The 13,113-nt window shown below is 36.2% G+C and overlaps 1 pseudogene; it reads left to right on the plus strand.

The window, feature by feature from the left end:
- The first annotated feature begins 574 nt into the window (after positions 1-574).
- Positions 575-13,113, plus strand: part of LOC137404827 (fumarate hydratase class I, aerobic-like) — a 36,125-nt pseudogene continuing 23,586 nt past the window's right edge.

Here is a 13,113-nt window from a genome sequence, read left to right on the forward strand (position 1 = left end):
ACTCCCCTCCCGATACGCTGACTATCTGATGTTCTAACCAACTTAGAAGTCCAAACCAGTGACATTGTTGCATGTTTACATCATATTTCATACCATTGTACTTACCAATGATTTTGTGTTTGCTTTAATATTTCCATGGAAAAGGAGATGTAACAGTTTTTAGTTTACAAACTTATATATTTACTTGTTATCATGGTGATGACATACACATGCTCAGTGAGGTATTTCCTGTATAGATGACATACTTGTTCATTACTCACATCCGGCATTCTTCGTTTTGGCTTACTAAAAAACGGACGTATTGTTTCTCTTGTATCCTGGACTAAAATAAATGCTACTTGGACAATAATTCTAACTAAACTAATATATATAAAACTCGATACAAGGTTTTGCGTTTGGATAATTTGTTCGTTTTTTTTAAAATTCTTACTGAAACTTTATGTACTTCATTTTAGATTCAGCATTTTGAATGTTAGTTATTCCTCTATTAGTTTCAATATCCGTTGCAGAATATGCAGTCACTTTCAAAAGGTTTCCTTCGCGCCGGAAATAAGCTGCCACTATGTCTGCTTAGACGGTCAACTGGAACACTTAAGCCATTTTATTACCAGGATATGTTTGAAAACACAGAGCCTCTAAACCCACCTTACAAAAAGCTAACTTGTAGGTTTGCGCACTGTATTCAAAGTTTTATTGTCAGGAATTATTTAAACAGTATTTAAAATTTGTTGCAAACTTATGTTTCAAACACAGTAAGCCTAATTATTTTCAATGTGTGTATGCTGTGCTTAAATTGATGATATTGTTGTTTTAAAGTAAGTTGCTGGAGCTACGTGCAGATGGGTTGTATGCAAAGCTATGCTGCTGTTCCTTGTTTAAAGGAAATCATTTCAATTTTGGTTTGCTACCAATATGCTAGGTATTATAGTTGTCTGGTACAACGCATGTGTTTTTTAGTACATTTTCAATGTATAATGGAACATACAGACAAGGCTTAATATCTGGTTGTATAAATAAAGGAAAATAAATATTCAAATGTGTCAAAATGGTAAATACAAATATTATATATAAATATAGTTTATTGCATAGGTCTGATCAGGAATGCAACAGGAAAATCATCCGATTTTCTTTTTTTAGCTGACTTTGTGTCTACAAGCACCTTTCAAAGCAAAAATATGTTGGTGGTTGATCCTCAAGCACTGACACTGCTCTGTGAACAGGCTATGGTTGACATATCTCACCTCCTCAGGCCAGCTCATCTTCAGGTATTACTTAAAAACCATGTGTGCAAGCAATTGATTCTTACTAACAGGATTGCCATGGTTGCATAGTGAAGAAACCAAACACTAAGAGCACTATTTGGTAGGTTCCCTCATTTTTATTCGTGATTTCCTGTTCCGTATTTATTAGTATTTATTATACTTATTTTTTATATTCCGTCTTTCAGATTTTGACTATCTGATTTATTGTCTGGTTTATTTAGAAACCAAAAAGACCTTCCGGTTTTGTGAAATTTTGTGAAATTATTGTTATTTTTACACCTAAGTGATATTTTATTTGCAGTCCCTCTCTAATATTCTCAAAGACCCAGAAGCATCCCCTAATGACAAATATGTAGCTTTAGAGCTTTTGAAGAATGCTAACATTGCGGCTGGTATAGTACTACCTGGCTGTCAGGATACTGGAACAGCCATAATTATGGGTATGCTGTACCAACTTTAGATGTTGCAATTAGATTTAACATGGCTGCATTCAAAATAGATCTGTACTTTTTGTTCTAAAGCTATCTTGAATACATTAAGCCTGGTTGCTATATACGCCGCAAAGCACCGGTGACAGCACCACAGGCTATTAGCAGTGAAATGGGAACCTACGCGCCGGGTACCGCCGATAGTTGCCGGCGGCATCGCAATAGTTTCGCGCTGCTCAAATTTCGCAAGACCGCAGGCAAAACCTTCCCGAAATGCACTGTATGGGTGAAGGTCACCATTATAGAAACGGCGTGGTTAGCGAGCATTTTATTTGATTACGCGATTATGTTTAGCGATACAGCTTATATGTGAACATATGCCGCCGAGCCTAACGCCGCAAACGTTTTGCTGCGCAAGTTACCGCCGGAGTATCGCAATCGATATGGGAACCAGGCTTTACAGGTACATCATGCACACATCATGTATACATCATGCGTATGTCAGAGACAAATACACATATTTGTAAACAACAAGCTTACAACCGTATTTTAAATAAAATGGTTTTTATTTGCATGTTATATAGCATAGATTTCAGTTACACACAATCAATAAAGATTTGAGAAAGTATTATTTTTTATCTAGTTGAAGTTGTCTTCCCGGCAGTGCGTTGCTCACCGATTGTATTCGGAATAATTTCATAGATGCCATTCAGTTGTATAGCAATTTTCTACTGAAATTTTCTATTGGTTTAGAACACATAAAGATTGCAGCCGCAAGTTCATTAACACTCACACCTAACCACAAGGCTAAGACGTTTTTATCATTCTTATCATGTTCATCATATACTCTGTACCCTTTTCACGATTGCACACACTAAATGTGCACTTTTAATTGTTTATTAATATTACCTTTTGCATTTGTTATTTTTGTGAAAGCTAAATTTTTGCTACATTACCTATTTTTTAATTTGTAATTTTTAAATGTGTCGACTCAATTGGGCCGTTACACTCCTATTTACGGTTTTTCCTTTGCTTGATTGCTAAATCTGTAAAGGCTGAATATTTTTCACATGGATAATAGTACTATCTTAAGTAGGAATAACTTCTACATTCTCTCTGCAGTTAGAGTTGAGTGATAAATGGCGTTAACATGTAATAAAAATAAATTATCGGTCTGAAGACTTTTTTATTACCTGAACAACGCCGGCCATTAACCTAGTTGACTAATAAATTGAGCTTTTGGCAGATCTGGTAAAGACTTTTCTATAGTGTTCTCTGACTTGTCTCATTTGTGGTGTCTTTGCATATTCAGTTACTCATATTTACTGCTTTTGGCAAGTCTGTTAATTACTTATCTATAGTGTTACTTGACTTGTATCATTTGTGGTGTGTTTGCATATTCAGTTACTCATACTTACTGCTTATGGCATGTCTGTTAATTACTTATCTATAGTGTTGTTTGATTTGTCTCATTTGTGGTGTCTTTGTATATTCAGTTACTCATATTTACTGCTTTTGGCAAGTCTGTTAATGACTTTTCTATACTGTTGTCCGACTTGTCTCATTTGTGGTGTCTTTGCATATTCATTTACTCATATTTACTGCTTTTGGCAAGTCTGTTAATGACTTATCTATAGTGTTGCTTGACTTGTCTCATTTGTGGTGTCTTTTTATATTCAGTTACTCATACTTACTGCTTTTGGCAAGTCTGTTAATGACTTATCTATAGTGTTGCTTGACTTGTCTCATTTGTGGTGTCTTTGCATATTCAGTTACTCATATTTACTGCTTTTGGCAAGTCTGTTAATGACTTATCTATAGTGTTGCTTGACTTGTCTCATTTGTGGTGTCTTTGCATATTCAGTTACTCATATTTACTGCTTTTGGCAAGTCTGTTAATGACTTATCTATAGTGTTGCTTGACTTGTCTCATTTGTGGTGTGTTTGCATATTCAGTTACTCATACTTACTGCTTATGGCATGTCTGTTAATTACTTATCTATAGTGTTGCTTGACTTATCTCATTTGTGATGTCTTTGTATATTCAGTTACTCATACTTACTGCTTTTGGCAAGTCTGTTAATTACTTATCTATAGTGTTACTTGACTTGTCTCATTTGTGGTGTCTTTGTATATTCATTTACTCATACTTACTGCTTTTGGCAAGTCTGTTAATTACTTATCTATAGTGTTACTTGACTTGTCTCATTTGTGGTGTCTTTGTATATTCATTTACTCATACTTACTGCTTTTGGCAAGTCTGTTAATTACTTATCTATAGTGTTACTTGACTTGTCTCATTTGTGGTGTTTTTGTATATTCATTTACTCATACTTACTGCTTTTGGCAAGTCTGTTAAATACTTATCAAGGTTTAACAAGGGCGCATTCAAAATAGATCTGTACTTTTTGTTCTAAAGATATCTTGAACACATTATGTGCACATCATGCGTACAGAATGTGTACATCAGAATACAATTTCTCAGGAAAGAAAGGTCAGCAAGTGTGGACAGGTGGAGATGATGCGGAGGCCTTGTCACGAGGAGTGTACAATACGTATACAAGTAGGAATCTGCGGTATTCACAGGTAAACTATTAGTTGCTGAATTATCGTCATGGAAACGTGGGCTTTTAATATAATCCTACCTTAGTTATAGCAATAATGGTTCAACATTAGGTCAGTCGAGTTTTGTTGTGATTTTCATATGTACCAGATTAGAATCGTTTTAGAACGATTCAAAATAAGATCATTCAAATCAAAACACAGTTTAGAACATATTGTGTTAGAACAAGTTGACAAATTTGAGGTTTTTGCGCAAATATGATGAGATTATGATGTAAAAACTATTGCTTTAGATTTTTGCAATATCCACTTCGCTTAGCACATTTTTCGTGTCTACATGCAACACCCAATTTTGCAAATGTCCGTAATTGGCTCTGTAATTTTGTTTTTTAAAATATATTTCAAACAACAAGGATAAGCCAGCGAATACACACCACTTGGTGACAACTCTGGAGTTTTTTGGCTATAAAATGAATATACAGTGAAACTCGGATAACTCAAACTTCAAGGGACCGAGCAAAAGTGTTCGAATTATCAGAGCGTTCAAGTTATCAGAGCACTATCACAAATCCATGTATTTACTTATTTATTAGTAGATACATGTACATATACAAACTATAATATAAATCAAAAGCACAAATGGCTTGTTTCAAATTAAATGCTTCTAATGTAAAGCTTAAAACGTTTTTATCAAAAATTATAGAGATTTTTCTATCACTTGAGATTAGTTTGTTGTTTGAGGTGATGTTATTGCCAGGACGTTTTTTAGATTGACATTGGCAAAACTTGATCGTTGCTGATATTTTGAGCGTTTTACCCACGATCAATTTTGCCGATTTTTCTTGAAGTTTATGCAAAGATCACCTTACTTTACCTGGGATTCGTTAAGAGCAACACTCCGAGGCAGTTCAATTAAAAGTTTTACGAGGTTTTACGGTACATTGTATATCACTCACGCTTTTTGAATGGATACTTATTGAATGTACACACGTATTCTGTGTTTAGGTCGAACGATGAATAGTTTTTTTAGCTATGACAACGTATACGTTTAATTACAACAATTTTTAAGACGTTTTAAACATTCAACATTCCCACGTTGATTCATCACGGAATCAACGTCGGAAAACTATTCATCACGGGCTAGCCGGGTCACGCACTCAAGGATTTTCGCCACGCAAAAACAACATGCTGCTTTTGTTTTGTATGTGCGTGGCGAAAATCCTTGCGCGCGTGACCCGGCTAGCCCATGCTATTCATCGTATAGCAGGATAAATCAAATTTCACCAAACATTTAGAAAAGTCGTTTGACAAAAATGTTTTGCCGATGGAGGTAATAACGACGCTTATGAATTACGAAAAGTTGAGGTTTACCTCTATGGCTTGGAATAAAGTGATTTTCTAAAGCGATAGCAACCGTTTCGGTAGCCGTTGGGCAAAAAACAGTTCGTTATAACAGTGTTGAGTTCGAGTTATATAGAGCCATTTATCATTGCGTGGGAACGGACCAAGCAAATCCAGTCGAGTTAAACATGTGTTCGCTATATCCAAGTATTTCACAAAGTACTGAAAGTTATTTTGTAACCTTTATAGAAACTTAAGAGTAAATCATATTTTGCTGCGTATTTCAGGTTGCTCCCCTTGACATGTACAAGGAAGCAAACACTGGCACAAATCTTCCTGCTCAGATAGAGATATACTCTACCAAGGGAGACGAGTACCACTTCCTGTTCATAGCCAAAGGTGGTGGTTCGGCTAACAAGAGTTTTCTCTACCAGGCAACCAAGGCTCTGCTGAATGAAAAGAAACTCATGGAGTTTGTACATGAGTAAATACAGGTTTGGAATATGTGTGTGTTCCTTATCGCTGTCAACTGTAGGTGGCAGGTTATAAGTGTGACAAGTGTCACGCCTAAATATAGCTTGCAGGAAACAGCATTTACTGTTACATTTTTTTTGCGCTTTTTTGAAGGTCATTTTGTTTTTAAAAATTGCTATGGAGTTGAGTTTTTCAATTGGGTTTATTGTTTTTTGGATGTTAGTCCTTGTTCCGATATAGCCTGAGTTCCAATAGGATCATATTGTTGAGCTTAACTGTTCAAGTCACTATTGTAGACTATCGGGGCGGCTGCTTGTCCACCCTACCATTTAGCCTTTGTTATTGGAGGAACCTCTGCCGAAATGAATTTAAAATGTGTTAAATTGGCCTCAACGAAGTACTTTGATAACTTACCTACTTCAGGTAAGTATTTTTAAATTCTTCGGCTTTAAAGATATGATTGCGTCAAATTTTAGTTGATTTTAACAGAGAGCATCAATTTTTTCTATCAGTTGAGATGTCGTTTGTTGTTTTAGGCAGTTTCATTGTCAAAATATTTGAAGATTGAAATTGACAAAAATTGACAAAACGCTCAGAAAAAAGATGCGCCCAGACTTGCCCAAAATGATGTACATGTATATAGTGAAACAGTCCATCTATATTTCTTGTATTCACATTGGCTATTGCAATAAAAGTCTAGTTCTACGCGGCTCTATTGTCATATATTTTATTTTGTAATTGCTCATGATTGCCAGAATAAAATGTTAAATCTAGCTACAGATACATTATTATAAATGTTTCAAACGCCTCAAATAAAGATAATTAAATTTCTGTCGAATTAGTTTTCTCTAAATACTGTGTAAACATTTGAGTATTGACTACGATTCTGCCAGTCTACGGTAATTAGGTCGTCGAGCTAACTTATTTTATCGCGGCCTTTGTATCAGCTAAGTTCTCAGTTGCTATCCACACCGGAAACTAGTTACTAAATAAAATAAGCAAATGCCATCTTTGAAAAGAATATGTTTGAATATTTGGCGAAACCAATTGCATCCCTAAAAAATTCGGGTATAATCAACATTATCTAGTCATTATTAGTATCAATTTGTAGAAAGGAATCTACTGGTCACATTTGATTAGTTGATTTAAGTATAAAACAAATGGTTTTATGAATAAACCGACATAGTGAATTTAAAACCACGCCAATTTTTTTGAAATCAATTAACCCACCGATTCTGACAAAGGGTCAATAAAGCCATTATTGCGCTTGGTTGGCGGATTATGGACTTAGCTGTTGTCACTTAGTAGTGTGGGCATAAAATCTTTTCAGCTCTCAATATTTGTTCCGTTAGAATTGAGTCGAGCTATGCAAAAATACCTGTCATAACAGCTCTGATTACACTTCATAAATCTATCTATCAGGTGGAATTCAGACAAGATTTCAGCACAGGTGGCAACGGGGCTTTGATGGGTTCAATATGTTCTGCAAATTATATTTTGCATTTTCTTTAACATATCTTGCATATCTTGAAACAAGTTGAAACATTTTCACACTTGTTTCAATGATATCATCAATTGATATCATTGAAACAATCTTACACAATAGCTACTCTGTCAATAGCTAGATTTTTATATGAATTAAAGATGGCCCACGAATGACTCCAATAAATATATTCTAGCATACACCAGATACACTTGGTGTATGCTAAAGTCAATATTCAAGCAAGTGATACTACCATTCCACGAGTGAGTTTCCTTTAGTAGCTTACCATGAGTTGCCTGTGATTATGTTCCTCTCTCTCATCTACAGGCAATGAACATGGCCGAGCATTTAGGGACGTGCAACTCGAGCAGAAGATACAAGAGATGAGTCAACAGATTGGAATCGGTGCTCAGTTCGGTGGAAAATACTTTGTGCACGATGTGAGAGTAGTGAGACTGCCACGCCACGGAGCTTCCTGCCCAGTTGGTATGGGCGTGTCTTGTTCGGCGGACAGGCAGGTAAGATTGTAAAAAGATACAAGTCAACATAGCTCCCAGTTTGCAGGATTGGCATCAGCTTACAGTCTAAAGCTCATTTCATCGAGTCTTCACTTGATGGTGAAGTTACGTTCTGAAGAACCCATCGTTAAAGGCTAGTTTACACTATATCGGTAATCGCAGACACCTCTATGACACAAATATTTTCCATCGACTACTCACTAGTCCAGTTTTATCCAGACTAGTACCCTGACAATACAATGTGTTGTGAGAAATTGTCAGGTGCGTCAAGAAAGCACACAGAGTAGGGTTATGTGAAAAAACTCAAACATGATAGAAGGTGAATGGTTGACGCAGTTGGTAGTGTGCCTGATGGGTAAGCTGAATATTGTGGGTTCAAATCCTGTTAGGTGCTATTTTTTCCTAACCTGTATCCATGGATTTGGATGGCTCTTATATCATCTCTATCTATATTTCTCAAAGTTGGTCGTGTGTGCATGTGTCATTGTCCAGCTATAGCTATAGCTATTGAAATATTGGAAATAAAATTCCACATTCTGATGGATTTGAACTCACCCGTTTCACCACTGAGCTATACAAGGCGTGTTGATCAAAGACAATATGACATTATCATATACCGTATACCATACGCACACGCTAAAATATGTACTATTTGATTTTGAAAATATGAATTCTAACAACTCTATAAAGCCCGATGCTTTTTTGTGTTTTCTTGAACTTCTAATTTCGATTTTTCGTAGGGTTCAATTGTTGTATCGTGATCAAGGCCAACTTTTTTCATGTGGACACTTGTATTTCCTCCGTAGGAAGAGTCTCAACATTGTCTCTCCATTCGGTCAGACAAAGACAGTACGATATCTTATTTTTACATTTGTACCAGTATCGAGAGGTACCAGTACCATCGTATTCCAAGTTTTGATGTATAGCTTCCGGCTGAACAGTAACCTTGGCAACCGAAAAGTTATTGTTATTATTAATTCAACATATTCAGGATTTTGATTTTGTTTTCTCAATTTGTATTAATTGTATCATTACAGAATCATCTTTTATTGTAATCGTAGCAAGACAGACTTAATTTAGCTATTACTAGCTAATTATTTCACATTTACATTTAAACCCTTTTATAGCTGTCTTATTTTTTTATTTTTCATTTGATCTGCTCAAAACATTTTCGACATGCATGAAACCGTTTTCTCATGATACAAGTTTGAAAGTTACAGTTGTTTGACAAAGTTTGAAAACCTTTACAGTTGTTTTTATTTTCCCTCTTAATTTATTTCAACTGCACGAAACACTTCTCATGATATGTAGTTTGAAAGTTAGAATGGCAAATGTTCTTATATGTTAAATACAAATAAATGGTGTTATATGTTAAATACAAAAAAAATTTTGTCCAAAAATATTTATTGCCCATGCGGGTAGTACAGCTAGTCAATATATAATACCTGGTATTTAGAAAAATGAAATTGTTTTAACCTACCATCACAATTTTGAAGGTCATGCGGATGTCACATGCTATTAATAAACAACCCATAGTCTCAACTCTTGGGATGTCTCTTAATAAAATCTTTGTATAAGAATGTTCACACACTAATGTTAAATGCAAATTATTTATTCCTTTAGATTAGACTTACTAGGTTAATAGTTGTGTTTCAGAATTTGTTCCTGTGTATGAATTATGTTGTGTTTTCACAACTATTTTTATTGAGTCTCTAATATCTAATCTCGGCTCATGGAAAGAGAGTCGATGGAATATTTGTCAGAAAAAAGTGACACATAGGTTTTTAGTGTGGAAAACCTGTCAGGGAGTGGCAAGACTATATTTAGAAATATATTATTGGTAGGCTTTGGGAAAGATCACATCTGAGGGTGTATTTCTTTAACAGCTTGAAACAGACGTTCAAAAATATATGCCTGATGTTACCTCACAGTCCCTCAGCTCTGATGTTGTAAAGGTAATGATGTCCTATATCTATCTACTATGTGAACGGCAATCTGTGTGTGGGTGTATTTGTCCACCTTATAGAGCGGTCTTTCCTTTTTTCGTCATACGAATTTCGGTCGTACGAAGCGAACTGAATTAATATGAGTAGCAAATACCGTACTTTCGGACTATTAACCGCTACTTTTTTATGATGATTTGAGCCATGCGGCTTATATAAGGGTGCGGCTATTCTGTGGTCTTTCTTTCACCACTAGGGCGCATTAACCGAAATCTCCAGTTAGTGCGCCTCTAGCGGTAAAAGAAAAAATGAAACAATGCCTTACGGTACTGTTCCATTAGGCAATAGGTTAAAAAGCGTAGGTTAATATAGTGCCGTTAGGCCCTGTTCCGTTTTAAACAGCAAAGTTGCTGCCATGTTAAAAAGCATCGTCCTGAGTTCTGCGGCTTATACAAAGGTGCCTATACAGCTATACAAATGTACTACTCATTAAATAAATTAATTAGTAGTAATTTACATGTTTAATTCATATTTACTGCCAACGAGAAAGGTCACCGTGAACATTTGTTTTTCCGGCCACCTATACAATTTTTTTTGCGTTTTACCTACCAAGTTTCTACTTCAAAAAGATAAGTACTTCTCATTCAATGTTACCACTGTTCGTGATAGTAAACCTGTTCATTTTATTCAGCAACTGAGTTACTAATTTTTTTCAGCTATGAGTACTGTAACTAACTACTGCAGAACTTGCACGGGTACTCCGAGCGTTGCGCTAGGCGATGATGAGAAGAAAGAGAGTAGCTGGTATCGACTTACTGTCACCCTGCTTTGCCATGACCAGCTGTACGTCGCCTGCTCAAAAGTAGGCACAAGCCAAAAACTGTTTGTTCATACACCCGACAGAAAAACAAAAGATTTTGTCTATCCGCAAGTGTTGCGTCGAACTAACATTGCGTTATTGTTATGTCATGCTTGCATTGAATTAACATTATGATATTGTTATGTCATGCTATGTTCTTCATGTTCTGCTACACCTACATATTATCCACATGCAGCATTTTCTAACATATTTTTCAGTATATATTTCCTTATTGTATCTCATAAAAAGGCTATCATGTTGGAGTTATGTTTTGTTATTGTAAGGTACTAATGCTGTATCTGCCTTGACATCGTACTGTCTGTGCTGTTATCCCACGAACAAACGAGCGGAAGCGAAGTATGAGAGTTTTTATGATAAATGCATGTGCACACAACTTACGAAAATTATTCATCGACAATGAGACGAACCCTTGTCTCGAAATTTCATCAACAAATTTAACCATCGTTTTGTAGATTAGTTAAGTATAATAACGATACAAAATACATATAAGCCTATTTAAATATGTTACTAAATTTTGTAAATTATCGAAATTCTCTTAAAACTTACCCATCTGATCGGATTATACACAAATAGACAGATTTATTAGGAGGAAAATCGTCACAAAACGCTTGAAAAGCTTGGTTTAATAAAAGTTAAGACCGGAAATTGAAACGCTGGGCGACAGAATAGAACAATGAAGTCGTGCCCATTTCGCGAAAAAATAACGTGCACATTTCACCAGTGCATGGCATCGTCGGCGGTTTCTGTAATTAACGTAGGTGTACTGAAATCGTTTCATTTTTGCCGATTTCAAACTGACATTTTAGACACTTGAGTACTTTGGTATTCTAACTGATGTCCAACGCAGTGTAAGTAAATGAAATGACGATATTTTTTCTAACGATTCTTATGAGATTATTACGATATTTAATTATAAGTTTGGATGACTACAGAACAATGACTACGTAGTACAGATTTTCTAAAAATCTATATAAATATCACAACTTCTTGATATTGCTAACTATGACTAATGTAAACAAAATTGTGCATTGTTTTTATATTATTACTATATTAATAATATCGATTATTCTAATAATATCAGTGCATTTTACTTCTAATATTGGCCAATATTGCATTTCTCCTATTGCAGGGGGAGAGATATAAACATATAATCTTTTCCTTTCATTATTGCTGTTTGTTGTATATAATAACACCCGCACCCAGTACATTACAGCTACCATTGCAGTTATCCTATTGCACTGCAGTGCCATTTGACTGCTAATATTGCATTTCTCAACCATCAGTACCCTTTCGTTTTTTCCAATATCACTTTGGTCGTGGGCTGTATGACAGTGGAATTTCTAGTACATATAAATTTTATCGATACAACCGCATTACTGTTTTTATATAACATGTCAAAACACAGGTTATAGACGAAGAACTGGTGAGCCATGATTAGTGTTTTAAGCATGTAGGAGTCTCCATTCAATAAATGCTGGCGAAAGCAAAATATTTTGTAGAATTTTTTAAAACATGCAAAATTTTTCAATACTGCAAGTTTGAAGAATTCCAGTTTGCCTAGCAATGTCAATTTCATTATCAGTTATCTGTACACAAGTAGGACAACTCCGTGATGTGGCGTCACTCAGGGAGTTTTTTCGCCGCGAGTGCAGCGAGAGTCTCCAGGCGCGGCGCTCTGGATGAATGTGTTGGCAAGTGCGAGGCGATTTATTGCGAAGCGATTGAGTGCTAGGCGATTGATTGCGAGGCAAGTGCAAGGCGATTGATTGCAAAGCGATAGAGTGCGAGGCGATTGATTGCGAGGCGATTGATAGCAAGGCGAGTGCGAGGCGATTGATTACGAGGCGATTGCAAGGCAAGTGCGAGGCTATTAATTGCTAGGCGATTGATTGTGAGGCGAGTACAAAGCGATTGATTGCGACGCAAGTGCGAGCCGATTGATTGCAAGGCAAATGATTGCGAGGCGATTAATTGCGAGGCGAGTGTAAAGCCTGGTTCCCATATATGCCGCAAAGCACCGGCGACAGCATCGCAGGCTATTGCGATAAAATGGGAACATACACGCCGCGGATCACAGTGCACCGCCGGTGGATGCCGGCGGTCAACGCAAGAGTTTGCGCATGTTCAAATTTCGCAAACGGCCGCAGGCAAAACCTTCCCGAAATGCACTGTTACAGTACGGGTAAAAGTCACCATTATAGGAGCGGCATGGCGAGCGAACA

This window comes from Watersipora subatra, chromosome 9, assembly GCF_963576615.1.
Source record: "Watersipora subatra chromosome 9, tzWatSuba1.1, whole genome shotgun sequence".
Lineage (NCBI taxonomy): Eukaryota > Metazoa > Bryozoa > Gymnolaemata > Cheilostomatida > Watersiporidae > Watersipora > Watersipora subatra.